This window comes from Apis dorsata, unplaced genomic scaffold (genome assembly GCF_000469605.1).
Source record: "Apis dorsata unplaced genomic scaffold, Apis dorsata 1.3 scaffold_877, whole genome shotgun sequence".
Lineage (NCBI taxonomy): Eukaryota > Metazoa > Arthropoda > Insecta > Hymenoptera > Apidae > Apis > Apis dorsata.
The window spans coordinates 203,278-224,871 of NW_006263994.1; positions in this window are offsets into that span (position 1 = coordinate 203,278).

Here is a 21,594-nt window from a genome sequence, read left to right on the forward strand (position 1 = left end):
ATATTATTTTATGGAAAATCCATTCCTAAATTCCTTTAAATTAATTGAAGAAAAAAAAATCATAGTTAATGAGAAAACTAGATAGATCCCTATTATACGAACGACCTACTTACTCTAAAACACGTTTATTCCCCGACACGAATTAACACAAACGAAATTCCACTGTAACTAACTGTTATTAATCTCATTTATAATTCTCGTCAATTATTCCAAAAAAAAAAAAAAAAGGAAAAAATTAATCGAACTCATTAAAGACATTGCCGTATTAATCACTTAATAGGAAGAGGGGAAACTGGGAAAGTACCCGGTTTTCAATTTTCCTCTTTCTCCCTCTTTTTCTTTTTTCTCTCTGCTGCACCAGATATTCTCCGAGGAATTCAGCCGCGAGCGTCGCTGATGCTTTGATCTCTCTCCCCTCCACCCTCCCCAATGAAGGCATTTCCAAGATCGCGGTTGAACATCTAAAATAAGATATATCTCGTCGATATACCTCGTGAACTGGCCGTTAAGGTAACGGCCTCCGTCACATCGACCCTTATAAATAGCTCGGTTCGTAATTTATAATAGCGCATTGCAGGAATGCGGGATCGTTTTTTTTTTTATTTATTTTTACCGATCCCTGCGCCGCTCACGGGCACAAGTTCAATTAAAAAATATCGGTCGGCTGAAAGGTTGTGACACGGTGGACGAAGTTAACAGGCGAGAGTCAGCGAAAACTAAGTTTTTCAACTAAGTTTCCGCGTTTCATGTTCCCGCTCGTCTCTCGTGTTTGTTTGAATTTTTGAGTCGATGGTTCGTCGAGTCGTAATTGTGGAGGAAACGATAGGATTCGCGTGGCGAGATTCGTGTCGAGATTATTTCGAATCTAATCTAATTTGAACTAATTATTCGTTTGATTAATATTTGATTATAATTTGCTTTTTGTGCAAAGAACGTGTATTTTTTTATGAGATATATCTATGAGATATGTCTTGGGATATATTTTATGTATATAGGTGATTGGTAATGGAATTCAAATTATTAAATCATCAAATCTTTAGATTAATCTTAATTTAAGCCGACATTCGATTATATATAATATGTTTAGAAATGCAAAGAATATTCGTGTATTCGAGTATTCGAACGAGAATAAAAAAGTATTTAGATATTCAGATATCTGAATACAAATAAAACGATTATCTAAATATTTATATATCTGAATTCATAGATCTAAATTAAACAAGTATTTGAATATTTGAATATCTAGATTTAAATGAATTATTCAGATACTCAAAAACTCGTATTTAAATTTAAATTTAAATAATAACAAAAATCTTAGTATAAAATTTAGTATAAAATACTAAAATTCTTCCTGTAGATATTTTAAAATTAAACAAGTATTCAAAAAATTGGATATCTTAATTTAAATGATACTTAGATATATATAGACTAATATTCAGATACTTAAGACTCAGATACTAAAAACTGGGATAAATAAAACATTAGTATAAAATACTTTTTTCTACTAAAGTGATATTTACCTAAAATAAATCCCATCCCTATCTTCAGAGAGACTTCATCATGTACTGATATTTATAATAATAAAAGTATACAAAATATAAAAGTAAATATAAAAGTATACAAAAAGTACTCAAATATTTGGATATCTGAACTTAAATAATACTTATATATATAGACTAATATTCAGATACTTAAGACTCAGATACTAAAAACTGGGATAAATAAATAAAAACACTAGTATAAAATACTTTCTTTCTAAATTAAAGTGATACTTGCCTCAAATAAATCCCATCCCTATCTTCAGAGAGATTTCATCATGTACTGATACTTATAGTAATAAAAGCCTTGATATAAAAAGTATTCAAATACTTGGATATCTGAACTTAAATAATACTCAGATATAGACTAATATTCAGATACTTAAGACTCAGATACTAAAAACTGGAATAAATAAATAAAAACACTAGTATAAAATACTTTCTTCCTAAATTAAAGTGATACTTACCTCAAATAGATCCCATCCCTATCTTCAGAGAGATGAAGTTTCATCGTGTATAGATATTATTCACGATCCATAGATAGTTATCAAGCGACGACGTCATTGATCAGAGCGCACTTAATCTTGAAAATATCGTTACGGAAATTGGTATCGAGCTTGTCGGATCCGATAATTGGATGAATATCTGGCTTCCGTCGCCTAACTACAAGTATCGACGAGTATTCCGCCCGTCCGCCATTTCAGCAAAAATCGTCCATTTAACACCATCTACCTTCGGAGGACAGATATCAGATATACGATACTTTCATTCATCATTCCACGTTGAATGGGGGGCGTTGATTGATCCACTCGGTCTTTATTCTTGCGCGCACAATCGCCATGTAACGAGTTTTACATACGAGTTTTACATAGTTATAGAAGATACTTTGGTGGAACGAATGGTCTTGATTTATAAGTGTAAATCGTTTAAAGCGAGTGTAAATAAGTTTGAATTCTACTTGGCTTTGCCTCGACGTTTCGCATAAAATCTTTCATCGTAACGATTAATTACCGCGTTATTAATCTGGCTTTTGAATTATTTGAATCGGTGTGTGTGTGTGTGTGTGTGCATGTCAAAACTACTTAACTTTCCTCGTTTTAAGCGTGCACGTGAATGATCTAGCTAGGCATTGAAATTGTAATTAACAAGCGCGGCTGCTACGAGAGTTTTAGCTGTGATGGTGTTAACGAATTTATAATTTCCTTCGAATGTGCGAAAGGTACACTCGGGATGATTTCCATGGAATGAATGGCTGGAATTTATCATTAGAGCAAGCAGTTCAGTTGAGAATTGAATTTTAAATTTGCCAAAATATTGTTAATGTGTCCTCTGACTTGACATATTGCACATATGATGTTTTACATGTAAGTAAAACTCCAAGTAAAAGTCCAAAAATTCTTCGATCCAAAATAAAATTGAGAATAAAAAAGTTGTTGACGATTATCGATCAAGGGGTTGTTCGCGGAATCTCTTTATACGTTTCCATCTATTTTTAATCGTTAATGAGACAAAAATGAGTAATTCTTTTTATTCTTAACTTTTGTTTTATTTTTGCTCGAAGAATCAGCACTTCGATTTTTAAAATATATACAGGTTAATACTATAATTATAAATATGTGTACACATATGAATGATATTCATTGAAATGAATATATTTTATTGATATTAATATGATAAACTGTCAGAATTATTCGACAATAATATTAATGAAAATGATCATCGGTTAATATTGTTATCGATTAAAATTGTTGTTTGTTGAATTTAGTATTGGTGAATTTTATTGATAAAATCAGTAATTTCAATGAGGTCCATATATTATATACTAAAAGAAATGAAATTATACATAAATTAATTTAAATTGTTTCGTTAAAAATCAATACACATGAATATAATTGAAAATTTTATGTAAAAATAAAAGTCAAGTATCCTTAATATAATTTTCCATTTATGATTATATATTTGGATATTTAAAATGTTAACTCAGTTAATTTATATTGTTTATATAATGTAGATTATAATTTATTATTGCAAAATTGGTTTCATTTCATTACTTCTTTCATAGATTCATAAATTAATTTTATTATTCGTTAATATATAATATTGTCAATATTAGAATATAACTTTTACAATTTCTTTCAAAATAATTTAAAATAATTTTATAAGAAATATTTGGATGAAAGAAAAAGTTTATATATCTTCTGTAAATGATTAATTTCTGACATTTTCCAATTTCATAATACAATGAACCAAAAATATTTGAAATCGAAAATGACTAACAATTAAATTTATATACCAAAAATAAACCAAAAATATAATAAATTCAGCCTAATATAAATTCTTCATACTTACATACTTGTAATTCTAATTTCCTTTTTAATTTGGTTGAAATTTCTCGGAGAAAATTGTAACTATCATTTGTAAATATCAAGCACGAAAGAAAAAACATTGGATATTTTTTAATTGAATGACTATTTCTCTATCGACTATAACGCGCTCATCGTCGCGAAAAGTCTTCTGGTTGAAAATTATCGGAATAATTAATAACTCCCTTCAATATTAAAGGAGGAATTTATTGGGCAGTGAACTGTTTCGGTTTGGTAGCGATACCGGCAAAGAAATGCAAAGAATAAAAACCACCCGGCGGTAATAAAAGGCGCAAGAGTGTGAGCTAGAATCCCAAAGGGCTACCTAAATTTAACTCATTGCCGTCCACAATCGAAGGTCATTTAAATCAGGGCTGAATAGATTAAGCTCGTCGTGTCCCAGAAACACGTTCCTGACCTTCTCGACAAACTCACAGGCATGATGATTTTTTCCCTTATGACCGATTTATACAAGTGCAAAAATTATTTGACAATCGTTAAATAAGAATTAGAAAAATATGGAATTTTTGGATAAGAGTAAGAATAAAATGAGAAGAAGAATGGGGATAATACGTTTTATAAATAATTGGAAAATTGTTCTTAATACTAGAATTAATAATAAGTATCTGATATTTGTTAAATATTTATTATATGTAAGTGAATTCTAATATTAGAAAATAATTGGAAAAATTATTCTTAATACTATAATTAATAATAAATATCTGATATTTATAAATACTTAGTATTTAAATATAAATCTTGTAAGTATCTAATTATAATACTAGAAAAATTGAAAATATCATTCTTAATATTAAATTTAATAATAAGTATTTGATATTTGTATCTAATATTATCTAATATAAGTATCTAATATTTATAAGTAGCTAATACTTGTCAATATATAGTATTTATTACTAGTTTCAATAATTATTACTAGTGTTGGGATTGTAATAAATATTTAAATATTTTAAATAAGTGATTGTAATTAATATGATGTCATGAAAATAAACGAATACGAATAAAGATAAAAATAATTTTATCAAGAACTTTTTCACATCTTCACTGAAAACATGAAAATATAAAATCCGTTATTTTGACGTGTATGATAATTCTGTCATTAATTTTCATTTCGTTTAATTGTGTCAAATTGTCGTATAAAATAAAATTGGAATAAATGAATTCTTAATAAGACTTTTAACGCGTATAACTTTATTGAAAATAATGTTAATGAAAGTTTGATTCAATAAATTTATTTCATCTTATTCATGTAAAATTAATGTTAAAATTATTATGATTATTATCTTTAAATGATTGCTATTAATAATTCTTTTATTTATTTTTACATTTTATATTTCGATCTATTTTTCTTTTATTTATATATTAAATTATTCGCTTTTATGATAAGTTGTTTGATCTTTTAATATAATCTTTTCAAAGATTTTATCAATTTTATCCACGTACTCAGCAACTCTTTTTATGCGTCATATCAAAGTATAATTTATTATAACAATTTCATAATAAAAATTCGCAATATCGTCATAATGAAAAAAATTAACAAAACCCAATTTGTATACTGTAGTTAGCCAGCTTCAAAGTTTAAATTAACGTGGAACAAATATTATTTAACGGTAAATCTAATATTTTTTTTCCTGCAGTTTTATACAGTTTTATATATTCGTTAAATCAATCATTTTTTACATTTTTATTAAATTTTAAATATCATATTATTAAGATTCATATACATGTCATTTATAAGTTGCTTGTTTTTTGTAGATTAAAAAAAATGGGTAATATTAATACATAAAATTTTGAGAAAAAAATATTTGACATTCGATATACAATAACCTAATAAATAATTATTTTATCAGTTTTTTATATTTTATTGTTTATATTATTAAATAGTCGAGTAAAAATTTCACACTATAATTTTAAAATTTTAAAAAATTTGAAAAATTCAAAAATATTCGAATATTAAAAAATTCTGAATATTCAAATGTATTCAAGCAACGAAAAATTTCAAAGTATCCAAAGTATTTAAAAATTTCAAAATATTCGAAAATAAATTAAAAAAAATTTCAAAGAAAGAGAAAGTAATTCTGAGAAATTTTTGACAAGTATTTAACATCTCGTTATTCAGTCCGCGAAATCCTTGTACTGTTGCCGGGCGAGAAACCAAACTGAATGCTCTGCATCGAAGGGATTACGTTCATTCATGATTTTCGCGATGAATCGATGGAACGTGCGCTTCAGACGCCTAGGGTTCAAGTGTAGGGAAACGAGAGTGCGCGCGCGCACGGCTCTATTGCGGACTTTGGCCAGATTGTCCCAGAATTTCTCTGTGATGTTACTTCACAAAGCAAAGAGATCTCTTTTAAATCTCGTTTAAATCTCAAAGATTATATTGAAATCTCAGGCACAATCAATTATATTATATATTAGTTTTTTTTTAATTAAAAATAGTTATTTGAATAAATAAAAATTTCAAAAAGAATTTCAATTTCAGGAATTTCAAAAATTATTATATAATATAATGTGAATAATGTGAATAAAATTAAGAATTTGATAATAAAGATAAGGAATAAATTTGAATGGATATATATTAAATAATAATAATATGTTAAAAAAATAAATATGAAGAAATAATTAAATAAAATTTGTAAATATTATGAATAAATTATATTGTTGGTTTATTGCAAAAATATTATATATTCATTTTTAATGTTTTCGAGAAAAATTTATATATTTATATAGATTCAACGATGCTTTGTTAATTAAATACATTTGTATTGTATTTATTATTTTGTATAAATAATACATTTATAATTTAAAATATTTAATTAGTAATATAAGCTAGAAGTTTCAGAATTATAAAAATAATTAGATAATGCCGATACTAAAAATGAATAATAATTGAAAATATTTTTAATTAAAGCAAAATTATATTTATTTAAAAAATAATATGAACATAAATAACTAACAAGCAACAAATGTTGTTTAATTTAAAAATTTAATAAGTTAAATGGATGGAAAATAATGTAATCTGATTATAACTTAAGAATTTTTAATTTTATTTTTATTTTTATGAGAAGGAAGAAATTTAAAAAAATAAATAAGTACAAATAAGTAATTTTTCAAGAACACAAGTTTGACTGAAAGATATAATGATTTATAACGAATAATGTAAAATAAAAATAACGATATCTTAAAAATTTTAGTATTTTTATAAAGAAGATGAAAATAAAATAAAGTTTATATAAAAAGATATTATTTGTAAATTAGAAATAAAATATTCGAAAATTCAATTTTCAATATTAATATTCAATTTCATTTCATTAAAAAATAATACGTATTTAATAAAATAATTAAAAGCATTAATAAATAAATAAATATTAAAAATAGATCCATAGATAATCATATATACTATTTTCTTCAATGAAAACGTGATCATAAAAAACATACATATTTCTTATCGGTGGCGATCGGTAAACACTATCAGGTGTTTAGGTTAAGAGGTATAATGTATCTCAATAACGAGCATCGAGGGGAGACAAGCATCGTATTAAACAGCCGCAGTAGTATGAGTCCGTTTAAAGCACGACGCGTAGTGGTTAAGGATACACGTGTATCGGGTCGTCGTGGCTCACGCGGGTGGAGCCATCTACTGGTATAAATAGCAAACAATCGAAATATTTGGCTCGCAATGCGTACGGTAAACTAATTTCATTCTGTATTATCCGCGTATAGAGATGTTTTCATTTATTTCTTTATTATTCTATTCTTCTTTTTTAATGTTTAACAATTTTTTTTTATTAAATATTTGTCTTTTTTTATATGTAATAAACGAAAGTATAGTTTTAGTAAATATTTTTCAATTATTGTTTTCAATAAATTTATAGTTAAATGACTTTTATGTTTATTATTAATTATTACGATTTGTTTAATTACAATTTTGATAATATCGCTTTAAATTTTTATTCAAAATCTTTTATTATATTATTAAAATGAAATTTTTAAAAGGGATCTTTTCATCACTTCACGAGTAGAAATATAATATTTTTTTCCCTTCAATTCACTAATTTACTAAAGAAGTTAGGTTAGGTTTAGACAAGGTTTATTTAATTTACAACATAAATAACAACATTTTCATTTTTCAATTTATTTAATATACTAGAAAACTTAAATTAGGTTAAGTTAGATGCAAGGTTTATTTAATTCATAATACAAAAATAAGTAATAACATTTTCTCTTTTCAATTTATTTAAATGCATAAAATTTAAAAATTAAAGAGTTTAGATCAGATAGATTTGAGTTAGGTTCATTTAACTCGCAATCATTTTATATTCTTATTCATAATATGTTTCGAACGAGAAACACCATATATCCATGTTACTGGATTGCTGATATTTGCGTGCAAACACCCATTGTTTTTGATTCACAGCACGTGCAGCACCATTAGAATGGATCGATAAATGATTATTTATTTATGAGTTTTCGACGATCTATCTAGAACAATCGTCCTTTTATCTTTTTTAAATTTTGTCTTATCGCCATTAGTTTTATTCGCGAACGTGTGACAACGACAAGTTCCTCGCCGGACGATTTGTTGGCACGAAAACGCTTTTTAAAAATCCCGTGTATGAAACTCGACTCGGTCATTGGTACACGTTTCAAAGCCTCCTCTTTTCCGCTGCCACCTTGAAAGCTTTGCTTGTCGATATCGACACTGGCAAATCTACGTTCTCTTTTCAAACGTGAAAACTATCTTTAGTAAAATGAGAGAGAGCGAGAGAAAGGATCGAGGAGAAAAATGGAAGATATCCTCGATAATTGAAACGAAATAAATTTTTCCGATAACGAGATAAATCTGTTTCGTGTTCTCCCGTGTATTGGACGACCCTCAAGTCAAGTTGCACGGTTACACACGTTTTTCAGATTAACGACGAAGAAAGAATTATTTTTAGATACATATATTTCCTCGACCGTGGAAAAATACAGCCAATGTTGAAATGAAATTGAAATCGTGCCATACGCGCGTTGAATTAACGATGAGAATAAATTGTATTTTTAAAGAAAAAAAAAAAAAGAAAAAAAATCACTAATATCGCGAAGGCAAATATTTTCTGCCATAATTATTCGGATATATAGAATGATTTTAATTTATATAATATTATAAAGTAATATGTTTTGTGATGTATTAAATTATAATATATATGTCAACGAATAAAATAATTTATTTGTTTGAGTATCCAATGAAGATTAAAAGAGAATTGAATTTTTATTAATTAGAAAAATATTTGGATTTTGAAAAATATTTATGATAACATAACATTTCTATTGTTTTTTGCCGATTTTATGATTCATTTTATTGCACCTTAATGAAAATTTTATTATTTTATAATTGCATTCATTTTTTATTTTAATTAATCTAAATTGTAACAGTGTCCATAATTTTTGAAAATAATTAATAATACATTTTATAAATATATGGATATTTCTCGTATCATTTTTTTATTATATCTATAATTCAATATCTTACCAATAATAATAAAAACTAATCAAATTTTTCATCTTATATATTTATATTTTCTCAGAAATTATTTGTAAATCTAAATATATAAAAATTTTAATTCATCCATAGATAAAATTATTACTTAAAAAAATAATAATAATTGTTTTTCACCAATACATCCCTTTCTCTGGTAACTACTTTTTAAATAAGTTCTTTTTTTTCCCGTGATTTCATGCGCGCATTCTTTTCTTCAATTTCTATTCATTCCTGAACAATTTTTGAAACTTTTTGTAACGAAAAGAGGCGTGAACTCGCCCGATTTCGATAGGAACGATCACCCAAACGTGTTATTAACACCATCCCATCGTTTCGTTGCCTTTAATTGGCAACGATGCGCACACGTGCTCCTCTTTCTTAAAATTAGACCTGGTAGATGCGAGTGGCAATTGTCATGCCAGAGAGAGCCCAATTACCGGTGGACAAAGACGTAAAAGCCTTTAAAAAGTACATGGACAATTTGCGCCGGAAATGGGTTACTTTTTCCGCCCGGCCAGTGTACACGCTCTTTGATTATATCTTTCCACGGAATCGAGATATCGAGTCGGCTAACCTGTATCGATCGGGCTGATCTCCAATCGCGTCCAATATCAAGGAAATTGTATTGTATTGATTCGACGATCCACGGGGGTTCGGGTTAATAGAAAATCCATTTATTCTTGGTTGTTTGAACGAATCTTTTTTTTTGTTTTTTTTAGCGAAAAACTTTTTTAATTGCGACGTACGTCGTAGAGAAATCGTAGATTTTTGTTCTTTTTTCCTGTGGTTCTAAACCAAGATAGGGAGAAGGTTGAAATTGGGGAATGTTGAAATTAAGTTGTTTGTTGATCGATAAGATCTATTGGTTTATTGACCGATTGAGAATTGATATATTTTTGTAAGTGCAGAAACAAAATGTACGGATCTGTAATTTCAAGGGATTGAATCATGTCACGTGAAGATTTAGCTTCAATCGACTAAAGCTTCCATAAAGCAGTGATATTTATGTCAGGAAAAGATGTTTCATTATTCGTATTTCTTATATAGAAGATAATATATTCAAAGAATATTCCATAGATTCTTTTTAATATATAATGAAAGTTATATTAAGTAAAAATACTTTTTAAATATTATAGAAATCAATTATGAATATCTTATAACTGCAAGATATTTCTTCTTGGACAGATACTTAAGTTAATTTGTATTATTTATATTATGCAAAAATATGAATTTTTAAGTATCATTTATTATAATAAATATTTTATAATCGCAAAATTAATCTATTATTTAACTGCAAAAAAATTCGTCTTCACTATTGGAACATTTTTTTTTGAAATTTAAAAAGTAACTCAATTTATATTAATTTGTAACTGGGTTTAAAATCAATTTTTAATTTTTTATCATTATCCAACTGCAAAAGATTCATTAAATCAGAAAAACTATAAATAAAATATTTGAAAAATAATAATAATTCCCTTTTCACACAAAATTTCTAAAATCGAAATATATTAAATTATTTTCTTTTTCTTTCTTTCTCTACATATATATATATATATATATATATCGATAAAAATTCAATTTCATATCAGATTATGAAAGTTTATCATTTAAAAAAAGAACCAAAACCAAAAAAGACCCAAAGCAAAATACCATAATTATATTCATAAAAATTTAAATGAGATTCACTCACAATCTTCATCCCATTTCCTCGCGAAATTAACAATTTCCAGCACCCTTTAAATCTTTCTGAACCTTGCGAAATAAATCCTAACAACCTTAAAACTCGCAGCATCTATGCATGTCGAAAAACCGATCTGAACGAATTATCAACATCTCATATGAGGTCTAGATTTTTCTCTCTCTCTCTCTCTCTCTCTCTTATCTTATTTTCCTTCTTTCACTCGTACGGTAAGAAGATCGATGATCTCTTTGGTTTCTCCTCGCTTAGAAACTTCCGGCCAAGAAAATTTAAGTCGGTGAGGTCGTTCATCGCGACCTTAAAAGACGAGGCTATTTCTGTCCTGTCCTTTCTAGCCAGCATAAACGGCCGAGATGAGAAGTTTGCGAACTTTCCCGCGACGACCTTCTTTCCCTCCGCGAATCGGGGTTATTTCTCGGGCCGCCTTGCAATCGGACGTCATCGAAAATCTTTGGATACACGTCGAGCTTGAGGACGAAGGATGAAGATGAGAGAAAGATTTTTTTCAATTTTTTCTTTTTCGAAACCGGTTTCTCAACGAGATACGAGAAATAAATGTTTTACAAAAGATATTAAATCAGAAGAAATTAAATCAGAATAAATAAAGAATGCAAAAGTAATATTTTGCAAAAGATTGGGAAGCGAAGCTTTTGCAATTATTTGGCAGAGATTGATTCTTGCTTCTTTAGTGTGGATCTATTTGATTTTAAAGATTGTTTATGTTTTTTTGTTAAAAGGGATGGAAAGAAAGAGAAAGAGAAAGAATTTTGCTTTGTGAGATTTCTAAAATCATGCTGGTTTACATAGTGAGTTTTTAATACATATATAATAAATATTTTTTTATATATGTATTAAAAATTGATAAGATTTAAAGTTTTCAAGATTTGCAGTTATTCAAGAGATGTTGATTTTTACTAGATATGAAATATTTAAAATTCGAAGTTTTCGAATTTAATTTAAAATTTGTCACAATCAAAAGTTTGTTTGTTGATGAGCGAATGAAATAACAAAAATGACAGCGAATAAGAAGAGAAAAAGTTAAAGACTGAAACTTTGCAATTATCCAATAGAGGTATCGATTTCTATTTCTTATATGTGACACAGCTATAAATTGAAATTGATTTATGTTTTTCAGCAAATATGAAAGATACGAAAACAGAAGTGAAATAGAAAGAAAGTCAAGAATCGAAGTGAGAAATCATGCCAACATAATGATAAAGTTTATTTATTTATTTTTTTAATCATATTGTGTAATATATTTCTAAAAAAATTTCCATTTTTATATCGATTCTCATACGAATAAATTTTATTTTATTCCTTATATTTTTAATTTATTTTTGAATCAGGATTTAGTTCCTTTTTGATCGTGCAATAATTTCACTGTGTAAAGTTGATAACTTCCTTTGAAATGAGAAACTTACAATTACTTTTAAAATGAAAGGGGCAGGGATTTGAAATATCCGGGTGAAAGATTCCAAACCCAGTAAATTAATACCGAACCACGCGAATCCGTGTCTCTCGTCTTGTCAAAGGCTAACTAAATATAGTCGAAAATTTGAAATCGTTGAAAGCGTTCAGGCGACGTTAAGCTTCGATGTTCACAGCACATCGATGTGAAATTTATATTTATCCATTATCGTTACAGGCTCTGCTCGTTTCTATCGCTTTTGCTTCGACTTATAGATCGATCGAGAAATTACGAGAATGCTCTGTATGCGGTAAATGCAAAGTGCATTTGACGGTAATTGATAATAAATTCACGAACTCATTCTCGTTGGATACCTAGTTAATTCGTATTGCTGATCATTTTTGGTCATGATAGATGATTATCGTTTATCCATGATTTATTTCATCGTTTCGTAAATGATGTGCCCTGTTACGACAATGTGTCGCGAAAATTTGTTCAAAATTTATCGAATATATTTTTAATGTTTATTAATGCTTGTAAATAATTTTTATAAATGTGATTTATGGATAAATCCATTAAACATTATTCAAAAGTCGTTTGTTAATTACAAAGTAGTATATTTAAAGAATGATTTTTAAAATTAATAAATATTTACACATTTATTAATTAGCAATAATAATATTTAAATAAATAACAATTTATTATCATTTCAGATAAATAAAAATTATTTAGTATAGAGAAGAATTTAAAAATTATTTAAAAGAAATATTCTCTGAAATAATATTTTATTTTTATAATTATTATTATTATTTATAATTATTCTATAAAATAATTATTTATTTTTGATATATAATTTAATATAATTTTATCAAATATATCTAGTTTGCACCTTCGTTGCATTTGTACGATATAATAGCACAATTTCTGTTTATGTCTTTTGTTAAATTTGAGATAAACGAATAAAAAATTAACTCATTATTTCAAATTCCTATTATTTTAAAAAATCCATATTTTTTAATATTAGCGCTGAAAACAACAATACGTAATAAATTGTTTCGCATATGTATATACATAATTATTTTTTACTTCAATTTCAAATGCACGAATTCAAAATGAATCTTTTCAATTTTAAACAATCAATATTACCAATATTTATATTTTTTTTAATTTATATTTTCAAATATCAATATTTAAAAATAACCAACATCCAACATAAATTACTTCGCAATATAGTTATTTTATATCTTCAATTTCAGATAAATCAATATTATTTGTATTTTTAAATAAAAAAAAAAAGATCCAAATATGTAATTATTTTTTACTTTGATTTCAAATAAAATCTCATTAATGATCTTTGCGCGAAAAGGAAAGATAATCATGACGGGGAATCGGTCTTATCCGCGAACGAACTCGTAGTCTCGAGAGTTCTTGACAGATGGCGCAGTCATAGCAGCGTAGATGCACCGTGGGTACACGTGCATCCGTCCCTCCCTCTCTCGTCCTGTACCACCCCTCTGCTGGCCGATCAGACCAGTGAGAATCCCACCAACGACGTCCCACCAGTGACGTCAAGACGCATTGCGACATATCCCTTTGCCCCGCTTTCAAGCTTAGCCTGCACTCGCCTCGCATTCGCCTCGCTTCGCTTCTCGCGCGTATTCCCCCGATAAACAATCGGCACGCTCTCTTTTCTCTTCCATTTCGAGTGGTCGAGCACCCTTCGTCGAGCACCGACTTCGCGATTGCGATTCGAATCGATGAATTCGCTCTTACGCCCCTTGCGCCTCGGAAGAGCGCTCTAGAGGATCTAGAATCTGGCGTTCCGCTTTATTGGTTTATGCCAGTGTTTCCCAACCTCTTCTGAAACGCGACAACTTACGATAAGTTAAACTTTGTTTCCGTGATATTACTTTTTATTGGTATTACTGATGAAATAAAAGAAATGTAGAGGTTAGATAAGGTTATGTTCTCAACATCTTTGGAAATAATCGAATGAAATATATAGTCATAGCATAAGATTAGTTATATGAAAAAGAAGCAAATGGAATAACCTCAATTTAGACAACTCGATTGTATTTTCTTCTCACAATTTATTTTTCATTCATAATTAGTTTACATATTGGTTAACTTCTTTCCAATTGAAGAAAAAGTCAAGGTTACAATTTTTGCTATAATTATTTTATATAGACTTTAGTTTTCTTATATCATCGTCTATTATTTTATATTGTGAAACCGTAATTGTTGTAATTATCCGAGTCCTAAAGAACAAAATATCGTGTGTAATCAGCTGTTCCGTTTTTAATGATCTAAAAGAGAAAAATCTTCCAACAATTTACTTGTTAGAAACGTCCTCTTTGTTTTCTTTATCAGGAAGTCAGATTGTTTTGGCTTCAGTCCAATCATTCAAAGATGTGCACAAATTTAAAATAGTCTGGAATATTGTTCTTCAGAATCTTATCTTTACCTTATTCGCTTAAGAGTTAAATTTTCATAAGAATAATATTTTCATTTTATTTAAGACAATGTTATGATTATGATTAGATGATACATATTTGCTATAATCAATCTTATAAATAAAATATGCAAAACTGAAAATTGGCATCTGGAAAGAAAACATCTGATAAATTCAAAATTATTATAAATGACTATGCACAAATGAAAAGTTAATATTTGGAAGAACTACAGAGAAATATAATTGGTTAGATTTGATACAATATAACTATAAATGACTGTGCAGAAATGACAAATTGATATCCGGCAAGAGAAAAGTATAATAGGTTAGATTTGGTAGATGCAATATAATTGTACAGAAATGAAAAATTGGGAGAAACACTTGAAAGAAAAATAAAGATGTGTATTTAATATAATTAAGTTTAATGAATCCAATATAATTATATAAAAGAAATGATGAAAAACGTCAGAGGATGTCTTTGGATGTCCTTAGATGTAGGCATAAAGTCCTAAATAAAAATCTAAAAACCTTAGATTGTGATCCATCAATCTCCAGAAATTACATGCTTCTCTAACATATTTGAAATAATTTGAAATAATTCTTTTTCAATTTTTTATCATATAATTTTATAGACTTTAAAAACTTTAAATTAAAATATCTTTTAAATTAATAATTTTTTGTTATGAATAGCTTAGTATATCTTTTACAGCAGAATATTCTACATCATTTAGAGTACTAAAACGTACATGATTCTATTTAAAATAAACTTTTGACCTTTATATTTCCTCTAGCTATTCATTATCAAAAAAAAGCATACAACTTTTGCATACAAAATTATTTTTTCACATCAAATAACATTTTTTTTTTTGAAATGATCAAACTGTATACTCATCAAGAAAAGATTTGAGCATTCGCATAAATAATTGAATAGTATATAATTCTATGTGATTTTATTCTTATCAATGATAAGCAGAAGATTCAAAAAGAATAACTTCTGATCAGGGCTTCATGTATGGATGATAAATTTTTTGCTCTGATGTTTTCAGGCATTAAACTTGCTTGCCGTGGCTCCCTTGAATGTATTCTCTCTCTTTAATATTCCTCCCCTCTACGAGAACAGGAAGTGTGCACCGAAGCAAGTGCATGTGCACCAGCGTACTCGTGTCCTTAGGACACTTTGCACGAGGGTGAGGGCTTTAAACTGTGGATTTGAATCGATTTCACTCAATCTCGCGAATACTATCATGAACAATGGAATTTTTATTTATATTTATTTATCGTTCTATCATGAATTACTTATGAATCTTTTATGTAAAAATTAAAAAAAAAAGTGTCTGTATTTAATAAATAGTTTTTAAGATAAAAAAAATTCGTAAAAATTTTAATTTATCATTTTATTGCATTTTCAATGTAAAAAAATGTATAATATAAATATTTGCGAACCTTCTGTATAAAAATTTAAGAAAAAAAGCAACTCTATTTGATGAATAGTTTTTTAAAATCTAAATGGTTTGTTTTGGTGAAAATTGATAAAAATTAAAAATTTTATATTTCAGTCTGGAATATCATATCTGGAATACATAATAATGTATTATTTATCAAATATTAATACAATATTTATCCAATAATATGTATGTATAATTTCCAAATAATTTTACAATTAATTTTACATTTTTTTGCTTAATGTATAATGAAGTAATTCTTTATTAATTCTTGTATCAATGAATATATATCAGTTCGTTGATTATTATTATTAAAAAAATAAATTATGATCGTATATTATTAGCATTTATATATCGTTAAAACTTGTTTACTAATATTTGAACACAGAGATCATAATTTATTTCTTTCTTCTCTTATATCACTATGTGAATTTTTACTTGTCTTGATTTTGCTTTAATTTAAAAATAAAATATTTTATATTCTTATTATTTATTTAATACATTTTACACAGTGATTATTAATGCAAATAATTATAATAACGATAATGCTTTTTATTAATTAAAAAAAAGAAAGAAAAATTAAAACAAAGTTTTAAACAAAACATTCGAAATTTTAAAAAACTCATATTTCACTATAATTTTTAAATATTTATTATATATAATAGACATCGATATAAAGAATTTTCAAACAAAAATTTCGCTTCAATCTGTATTACTGTATTCACATGAAAGCCATTCGACGTTCGCGTTTCTTGTCGAGAAGGGTTAGTGTCAATGATGGATGACAGGAAAATCTTATACATCGAAGAGAACTCAAGACTCTTGTAAGAGCTGCAATATGAATCACAACCCACGACAGTTCACAGTTATAAAATATTCATTTAGCAATTTACCCGACAACGAGGAGGTTAAGGGTTGTGTGGAAAGGAGAAGACATTATTTTGAAAATGGAGAAACACTTTGAAGCGCGAATTCGTTATATAATCGCTTATAATTGCCACGTTACAATGGTATGTGGGACAAAACCAGCCGATCCAAGTTATAATGACTACTTTTATATTCGTTCTTTACGTTCCCCTTGTCGACTCAATTAACGAGACGAACTACTTGCCAAGAAGAATGACTTGTTACGAGGTCAGTTTTATTGAACAATTTTACAATTAGCCTTGCAAAATTACTCGATCAAAATTCTTCTTGATTTACTTACTTATCGACACCTAAAGTAAAACGAACTTTTCCAATAATTTTAACGAAATAATTGTTATTATTCTTTATTTTCGACAAGTAGATCCAATTTACTTAGTCGCAAATAATTTATTCGTCCACTTAGATTTTAGCATTTTATTATTTTATTACAGAATCATTCCTTGTCTTCATGTTTTTTTAACGAGAAATCTATTTTGAGGAATTCTCATTTAGCTTGAAGATTGAATGAAGTATATTTAAATGATTCCTAATTATTTATTATTTTTTAACTTACATCAATTTTTGTCGTAACTCAAATATATATATATGATTTATAATTTAATGTAGATTTTAATTTTGTAAATTAAATCATTATTAGATTATTTTATGATGGAAAGTTTATTGTTAACATTCCAAATTTAATCCTAAATCTTTTTTTTTACATGGAAATTTTCATAGAAATCTTTTTAGGAAGAAAGAAAATGCTGAATTCTTTTCTGACTAAAAATCATAGATCTTTAAATTATAGTTCTTAGAGTGTTAGAGGAGTCTTAAAAGAAGAATTCTCCTTTCATATTTTCCAGTCTTGAAAACGAAGGGCACTTACGGGATCACTTCGTGACGTCAATTCTCTCCACAACTCAGCAAGATTACACTATAGAACGCCATCTCTAATTGAATCTAATTTTTAAATCTAATTACTAGTAATCCTTCTCTTAGAATGTTCTTTTATTTTATCAAATTTAGAAGAAATACTTAATATGGTATATGTATAAAATGATTTACTGGAAAATATATTTATAAATTTCCATTTTGTCGTATATAAATCATTATCAATCGCGAATTTTATTTCTAAAGTTTTAAAAAAAACCATTATCGACAAATATACGGATTGGATATTCTTTTTTCTCTAAAACGATCACCCATCCAAGTTCTAGCCGTGGCCAGTGAAGCTGCACTTTGCGATCGAATAGGAATCAATGAATCCTTCGTCGCAAAGAACACTGGCATTGCTTTTGTGAATGATATGATATTTTACTCATATGAAGACGACTGAAAGTTCTCGTGGTTATTGTAACGTTAATGATACTTGTTAGCATGTCGATGACCTTTATTTCTATTTTGAAACGGCCAAAATTTCGTCAGGTGCGCGCAATGACGTTAACTGGATGCAGTCGTTGCACGATCGATCACACGGCCAGGCCGCACTGCGAAAACCGGTGCCGCTTGTTGGAAACTTTTCGTTTGTTTTAAAAATATCTGCAGCTTGGGAACAATGCAGGTCTCTGTCATTTGATGGTACCTAGCAGCGACAATTCACTCGGTCAATTCACTCGGCCACGTTTCACTGAATAATTCGATTCGCCATTGACGCGATTCGAATCTCGTGATTCTCTTGCCACTAACGTTAACTCGTTTCCATTGTCGTGACATTCTAAAATAAGTCGTTTTTATGATACGTGCTGATAATTAGAATTACGAGAGTCTTTTTGGTGGAATAAATTGGAAGTGAAAAAAGATAAGTTGTAATACCACGCGATTTAAATAAAATAAATAATTATCCTCTGTTTTATTTGAATTTTGCAAATATATATACAGCATACAAATTAATACAAGATTTTATTTTATCAAATATCTCTTTTATTATTGTCAATTTGTTAAAAAATAAAATTTGTTTCGAGAAATATTGTGTATTCTAATGTGATTAATTCTTTCTTAAATTGATACATATAAATTATATGAAAATAATTTTTAATGCATTAATTGACACAGTTTTTTATTTTCTTTTTAAAAATTAGCTATTTATATCTAAAAATTATTAATTCGAGGAATAACTTTAATTTGAATTTCATAAAATTTTATATATGACAGACAAAATATGAATATTGTCTATTTCTTTTTTTTAAAAAATAACAAACTACATCGTTTAATAAGATATATAATCCCATCAAAAAAAAAAAATTAATAATATCAAAATATATTTTCCTCCCATAATTTCAACTCTTATCCGATACTGACTTCGGATAATATTATCAAAAGCAAATTAAATATTCTAGATAACGAAGTTAAATGAACCACCCTATGTATACATATCAACTCCGTCTCACTTTGTCTAATGTAAATTTACATTATATGCTTATAACTTAATAAATGAAGCTTAATAAAGCTTCAAAAGTGTTTCATGAATATATTGACACCCTGTATATATACATTCGATTAAACGAGACCATATATAATAATGAGAATCGCTGAATGTCGTTGTCGTTAAAGATCCTATATGTTCACTGAATCATGAACAACTTGTATCGGAATCGCGCGGCACTGGATCGGATAGCACGCATTCAGCAACGCACTCTGGTGTCGGAGAATGGGAAATTGCCTTGGAATTCGGCATGTGGGGAATGCGCAGAATGGAACGTGCACCAAACTCGGTCTCCGTTTGCGTGTCCCCAACGCGAACCTAATTAGAGTCCTGCCATTGACAATTATCATGTCGAGTGTTATCTCTCGTGAACGTTTGCCTATCGAAAAAGTACCAATTAATCGTTGCACGATCATTTTTTTTTTATCTGTTATATAATTATCATTATTTTTTGTTATTTTGTAAATATTAACTTGCGTATATTAAGGCGTAACACGTTGCGTCGTAATATATATAATAATATATATAATAATAATTTTTTTTTAATATTTATTAAATATTAAAAAATAAAATAATGATTTATACTCCAAAAGTTGTTTATCAAGAAGTTAGGTTACGTTTGATTTATGTTCGACAAAAATAAAATAAAAATATTTATTACAATTTAAAGCTTTGAATTATCAGTAATATACAAACGCCATCTATTATATCTTATAAGTTTTAGTGACCAAATGAGAAAGTTTCTGTTGATCATTAATAGATGGAGGATATTTATATATATACACAATATATATATTTTATTTATATTATTATAGTTGTGTGTTTTTTTGTTCTGTATATTATTTTGAACATTTAAATTTTCCATAAGTGTAATCAGATTACTTGCAATATCATCGCAATATACATATAACGTTTCTAAATGGTTATCCTAATATATAACCGAGACTGACGTAGCTCCATTTTGGTTATTAAACAGAAACCAGTGGATCGACCTATGCGAAGATTGTTATTCAAGTCGAACATAAATCAAACGTAACCTAACTTCTTGATAAACAACTTTTGGAGTATAAATCATAAATGCTATATTATATACAGAATATTTATACAGTTTTTTATATTTATAAATATTTAATAATAATCTAATGTAACACAAGCTCTTTCATAAATTTTAGAGTATAAATAAATCTTCTCCATGAATATATTACATTATATACAGAATATTTATAGGTGTAACTTTATCAAAATCTCTAATCTCTTTTATAAATTTTAGAAAGATAGATAAATCTCTACAAAAAATTACACGACATTATGACTTAGATGTGAGTTTATTTATCTAAGCTTTACCAAACTTTACTTTTTTGACGATCATTTACTACCAATAACAATAAAAAATCTAATTAGTGATCTTTTCCCCTTTCTTCCTTTAAACATTCTTTATTTCGCTAAACATCTCTTAATTATTCCTGCTAAAAAAAAAAAATCTTTCTTCCATTCAATTATCGCCAAAATGATAATTTAGAGATGTGCATGTTACCGGTGGAAACATTTCAACGTACTATTTTCTTAACAGTAGTTCTCTCTGTACGCGGGAGAACGATTGTTTTTAAATTAACCCTAGGTAAAATCGTATGTTTGCGCACGCTTAATCACGGGCGGACCACCTTTATGATAACAACGGGGGTTATTTTATGCCGCGGGTCGTTGCACGGAGCGCAAGTTTCATAAATTAAAATGAGAGCACGCGCCGCGGTACGTGATAAATTTGTAAATTTATTCGGTAGCTTTCGTTCATAGGGAATAAAAAAAAAAAAAAAAAAAA